Source organism: Falco naumanni, chromosome 11, assembly GCF_017639655.2.
Source record: "Falco naumanni isolate bFalNau1 chromosome 11, bFalNau1.pat, whole genome shotgun sequence".
In the NCBI taxonomy this organism is placed as follows: Eukaryota; Metazoa; Chordata; class Aves; order Falconiformes; family Falconidae; genus Falco; species Falco naumanni.
The window spans coordinates 19,364,272-19,371,043 of NC_054064.1; positions in this window are offsets into that span (position 1 = coordinate 19,364,272).

Genomic DNA, 6,772 nt, shown 5'->3' on the forward strand with positions numbered 1-6,772 from the left:
AGCACGCCTTTCAGCACATCATTCATTGCAAGGAGCTCCTTCAAACAAGGCTATGTATTTGAAAATTAAATAAATATGTCTCCAGGTCCACTGATAGTATCTGCACTACATGAATAGCCGTGCATTACAGTCTTATACCCGAGCAATGAAGTCATTAAGATCCGAAGAAACCCCAGAATATCCTGTCCAAGGACAGTCTCTTCTTGAGACTTTTTTTAAAGCTTTAGTAAATAACAGGGGGATGTAGCCAAAATTATAGATACACCTCCTTGGACTCATTCAAAAACAATAACGAATGTAAACAAGAGAAGAAATAGATAAAATGCAATTATGATAATTTCCAGTGGCAGAGCAGTTTAAAACCCCAAACCTCTAAACGATCATGTCATTTAGAAACATCTGTCACAGTGGAATTATTTCCAGTATAAATTCCTGCAAATACATGGTTTAAAGGCAAAGTCTGTCAGTCTTCCCAGTCCAAGGCAGGATTACTATACACCAGACGTATTCAAGGATTAATTTTGAATGAGCTAGTGTGAGCACCAACAGCAGCACAGAAACAGCAGCTCAGGCTACAGCCTATCTGTACAGGCTCTGAATATGCCTGCGCGCCATAAAGTTTCTCTTTTCTGCATCTGCTTTTTTGGCAGCTCTGGTTGGTGAGATTTTTCAGTTATCAGTTTGGTGTGCTCTAAATGACTGACAGCTTGAAATTGTTTAGCCACCACCCAAAGGGTTTGTCAGAAGAAAAAGTTCAGAACACAACTGTTTGGTCTTTAGAAGACGATAATCCACCCATGCAGCAGTGATCTACAACAGCACATTTTATAAACAGTAGCTAAGAGCAAAAACACTGTCAGTTCGAACCTGTGGGTGGCATCTGTACCAGTGCCAGCTCCTGGTAACCAGCTGAACTGCAGGGATTTGCTTTGGCTCCTTGCCCTCTCGTTCTTAGGGATGCAAACCTCACAACAGGATGGGTATGCAAAGCAGATTTCTGACTGAGGCTCCAAGCCTTTGTGCAGAGGGTTTCTACGCTTACCTGTATTATCAGAAAAGGCTCACCACACCTCTCCTGTACACCGCACCACTACTAGCCTATTTCATTTCCCTTTGGAGCAACTACTGGTCCCTGAACTGACATCAGTGAGAGCTAACCCAGTGCATATCCCAGCTCCACGAAGGTGAGATAAAGAGTGTCTTCAGCTCTCCTTGACTGCAGGTCACTTGATAGGATTCTCTGTTTTCTAGGCTGAGCTCTGATTTCAGTAGTTTCCCTCTTGTTTCTTGCCATTCTGCTAGCATCAGTATGCAGAAAATAATTTTAAAAAGTAGCTAGGCTTGCAACACAAGCACACAAGTGAGTCCTGGAGAGAGAGCTTCATGCCTGTGGAGCTGTCACTGCAAGTACAAACCCAGAGGTTTATTTCCGTCTGCCTGAAAAGGAGCTCATATTGTTGCGTATTTTTGGATCACAGGTCCTCTGGTTGTTTATGCTGGAATTAAAGATCTGAAACTTATGAAGACAACACAGTCTGGATTTGAAGGCTTCTATAAGAATGAACACACCACGCTTCCTGAAAGGAATGACAGGATTTTATGTGGAGAGCTCTTCTGCAAATGGTCATATGGCGAATGCAAGGATTTTGACTTTGACTGCATATGGTATACATCACATCAAATAGCGCTTATTGCCTTATCTATGATCCCAAAGCCCCTCTATACACCACAGCAGGTGTAAGGGCCAGGTCTGCAGTGGCTGTGCAGCAGCTGCTGGCACAGATCTCAGTGGCAGCGCCAAGCACTTGTCACTGGGGGTGAGGCATGCCCCGGGGGGTACTCCTCCCCCGATGGGGTGTTAATGGGCAGTGTTTAAATGGACAGTTCAGTGTTCAGTACAGAACATACTAATAACTGATTTGTTAACTACTTTTTAGCAAGACACCTATTTGTGAATTAAAGAGCAGGAGGGGATGGGAATTTGGAGGTGACTCGACAAAGAAATTGTTCTTCCATAAAAACCCACGTGCTATGTATTTGTCAGAAAAGACAGAGAAAATACAAAAAAAATCCCTCAGTAAAGCATTATGGATCTAGACAGAGACAGCTGATAGAATGTTTTGTAAGACTCTGTGTTACCTCTAGGAATCAAATCCGTGAATGTATCCTTGAAGCCTTTTCTGGGCCACCTGACAGTGGGGAATATTCGCCCTCTTACCAGAAAACTGTCAACTGTATCCAGATGCATGTCCTTTCCAAAGTGTCACAGGTATCTTCTTTCCTCCTGCTGGTGTTTTACTTGAATAATAGTGCATTTTAATCAGACCACTGAGAAGATGAAAATGAGCTATTTCTTCCTCTGGCAGTTCTAAATGAGACTGGAAACTGTTTGGTGGTACAGCTGGATGGTCTGAAAAAAATACGAACACACTGAGAAGTTCATCTGCTGCTCCCCAGCTGTGAACACAATGGGGGAGAATATCACTCAGTGTTTGGTGGGACCTGACCTGAGTAAAAGTGAAAGGGGTGCTACAACATTGTCTACATACTCATTAGATTGCATTTGATCAACTGTACCTATGGGGGTGGGGGGGTGTGGCATTGCCTTTCTTTACGGTGAATGAAAAGATTGCCAAGGCTGTTAGCTGAAAAGGTGCCCTGATTCACTGTCTCATCCACTGTCGTGGTTTCAGGTACAGGTCATAGAAGTCGTCTTGAACAACACTTTTTATAATGTCGTAGACATGAAGAATCTAGGCTTGATCAACGACAAAGAAGTAAGTGAATGTTCCAAACGCAGCTTGTCTGGACTCTTTAGAAATACTCAGCCTTAACGCATAGCGGCAGCTCTGCACAGAACAGAGTTAAAGGGAGCAGACTTTCTCCCCCAGCCCCAGTGAAAGCTCCACCTTGCCTCTAAAAGAGATTTACACTGATTACAGAAGAAGGATAATTGCCTTCTTGTGTTGTCGGTAAAAGCTAAAGGAGCACAGTGGAATGCTTTGGAGATCAAAGGGATCTGAAACAGAGACTACCTCTGAAAAATCATTCCTGTTTTCTCCACTGAATTTACTTTTAGTTGTAATGTCAACCTGTGCAGCTTTAACCAAGCAGAATGCATCATGGCATCCTCACACACAGCCAGGCGGTGGGAAAAGCTAGCCACCATGGCTCTTCTTTCTGTTCCACTGGCAGCACCGCTGAGGCCAGGGAGCATCCCTGGTGCAGTGGGGTTACAAGCAGGTTAGCTGGGCCATAGGCTAACTCCAGGTGACAGCAGACCATCGCTCTAAGGGAGCAGCGAAAGGACGTTGTACCCATTAGGAGCCAAAGCTCCTAACAGTGTCCAGCAGTGGAAGATTATAAGCCTGGGGTCAGGCAGAGGGTGAGAGATGTAGAGGGATGAGATATATTGTTTGCTCCTCCCTCCACAGCTGCTCTAGCTGACAGCCAGGCCCAGCTGAAAGTCTGTTATGTTATCCTCATGCGACAGAGAAACTGGGTTATTCATTTTGCATCAATGATTTATAGTCTGTTTATGCTCTAGTCTCCCTCCCCAAGTCTTGTGATTCTGCTGCCATCTTACCCTACCCTTGTCCTCTTTCAGGTGGACTTTATAGATCCACTTTCACTTGTCATAACAGCAACATCTACCATAGATGTTCATAAGAGAAGGAAAGGGCCAGGGCCTGAGTCTATGAGGAGGTGAATAGTTGTGGTTTCTGCTGTGATGGTGCTTGGCACAGCCCTGTGTCAGAAATGACCTCTGTGTTTGTGCTTATCCCCCTCAGGTTCTGGTTCCAGTGGAAACTCCCTATGGCTCCTGCGCTTGCACGCTTGGCAGGAAGAAGTTCTTAGAAGCACAAAGCCACATGCTAAAAGATGAGAGGCAAAGTCAGTTTGGACTGGCAGCTGCCCTGGGAAACTAAACCTCTTGGCTACACTCACACCTTCCTGATAAACTTAACAGTATGGCTCTCCTATCAACGTATACGCCCTATTGGCCTCTTACGTTGCTGACTGCTTTTTCCCCTATGAACTCCTGAGGTTGGGATTTCTGAAGGACCCTCAGGAATTCAGAAATCAAAGTCTATCCCTGAACCTCAGTGTGATTTGCAGATTGAAATCCCCTACACTCTTTTGAAAATCCCAGCTGGAAATATTAATTAATTTTTAAACCAGCTATTTCCAGACCTCTTAATGAAACAATTAATTAATGAAAAAATTATACGTTGGTAACATCTTTTTGACACGTAAAATCAGCAACACTGTATATTCTATTTACTAATGTTCCTTCAGTAAAATGAATACACAGGCATGAGACCAGATGTTTCATTGATGTAACCTGTCATGACCCCTTGATGCCACACTGATCTACAGAGCCGAGGTTCTGACCCAGTAACTGAGACACCAATTTCTTTGTAAAGGAAATGAAAAAAAGGAAAAAAAAACCACACACACAAGTATCTCTCATATCTCCTTTGCGGTGTGAATAGTTACAGTTGTTGACTAATTTCTCTGCATGTATTCTGACTGCGTGGCTGCTGCTGTGACTTATCAGACTATACAATTTCTTTTATATTAATCACTGAAGTGTTTGAGGTTTTGGGCTATCTCTGTAAGTTTAATTAAATAGTTTTCTTTAGGTCTAATAATCTCATCGTGACTTCTGAGCAGGCAGGAGTCAACATAAGTAACCCTATTATTTTTGGGAGGGGTAGGCAGAAAGCCAGCCAGCCAATGCACATCTTACCTTAGTTACCCCAGGTGATAGCTTTGAACATGGAGATAAAACTACGTAGCCAACAATTCTTGTCTTGCAAACTGTGGCTACCACATTTGTAACAGAAATCCTGCTCTGCTCAACTTCTGACAGCTTCTAACCGCTGCTCTCATTTTCTGTGAGCATCATTTTCACAGACACCATATGACAGAACACAAATCCAATGGGACGTGGCCAAAGTTACTTCCAAAACCTGCAATTCAGTTGCCTTTGTGCCTTCTCAGATCTGCAGCATTCCTCTGGGTACAATCATGAAATTCCTAGGCACCGAAAATGAGGAGCATGTCCTGCACCATGTGACATTTTGAGGTGCTTTGAAAAATAGGAACTTGCCTTGCTGAGCAGGATATAACAGATGCGAAGGGAAGACGCTGTTCACAAGCCTGAGATATCTCCTGAAAAACAACAGGACAAATGACACCACAGAGCGAAGCTGTCCCAGATACGCTGTTCTCTGGCCATTAGTCAATTCTGAAAGTTTTATTTACAACACTTTTAGCTTTTGCTGGGGACATTCTTTCCTACCTTGTTAGATTGTGTCATATTGTACTTGTGGGCTTATGTCTTGCTATTTCTACTATTTTTCGGTGCTTGTAATTTATTAATGTATCTTTTAAGGGCAAATAAAGAGCAACATCAAAAAACAAGCTAGTATTTGACTATTTACCAAACAAGAAATGAAACTGTTTACTACTTTACGTATAAATGCAGACACTGTAAAAGAAATATGTTTTAGTTCAGCTAATTTTACCTCAAAAAGTGACAAGTCTTGTTCCAATTGATGGCTCGCTACCAACAGATGGAAAGAAAAAAAAAAAAGGAAGAAAAAGGCTTTTACTGAACATTTCAACATTAACCTGTTTCTAAACAAGGCAGATTTTCACAACCCACCTCCTTTCTACCTTATGAGAAATTGATTGCATTAGGCAGGTGGTTTCCTTCGTTACTATTTGTGCTTCATTTGTGGGCTTGTAAGGTAGTAGTGGACTAACCTTCATGGCAGAATGAGGACACAGAGCAGCAAGCAGTTGTTTATATAGACTTTCCTGTGGCAACAAGCACACATGTATACTCATGCAATGTGGTTTCTATAAAGGCATCTTGGCACAGCTCCATTCAGCACTGCAAACCTGAGTCACTTACGTGGGCAGATTGCTTCTGAAGAAAGAACTGAGGCAATCGGAAGAAGCCCAAATTTTCCATATGGCAGTTAGATTCAGGTAACAATGGCGTAAATAAATCATTCTTGAAAATGGGACTTAGCCAGACTTACTCAGGCCTGAAACCTGACCAAATTCCCATCGGCTTCATTGGATTCAGTCTCCACAATGGACTTGCATTATTTTAATTGAGAGATTTTTTTTTTTCCCAGTTCCTGTCCAGAGGAGCTATTCAGGTTGCTTACCGCATTTTACTCAGAGGCAGTTGTGATGCTTTGCCAATGAAATCACACTTGATGAAACTGAGCAGCAGTTAGCAGATCATAAATTGCCATTTAAAATACATCTTCTTGCTGATAACATGAATGTTGCTGGTCCTGGGCTATATCCCAGTAGTTTATAGGGCCTGCAGCCTCCTACCAAAAACACTATTTCAAGCGTACACACATATTACTATCATTTTAGCATCTGATTCTTTCACATCCTGTTCCTATTCGATTCTGATAGCAGTCCAGCCACAGTCCTCCTCAGCTGATGATCACGCTTCACATGCAGCTAATGTCACAAAGATAAAATGTACCAGCTAAACTCATTAGCCAATATCTAAAACAGAGAAGAAATGTCACCGTCAGGGTCAGTACAAGTGATCTGTCTTCACTGGCTGTATTATCCTACAGATATTCAGGCTACTTGCTTTCCAACACACATTTAAACCTGTCAGTTTTCATTAACTATTACAGCTACTTTTTTTTTTCTTCTTTAAAGTTGTCTTTTTTTCTTTTTCTTTTTTTTTTTTTTAATCTTGCTTTATTAGGAATACAGAACCCTG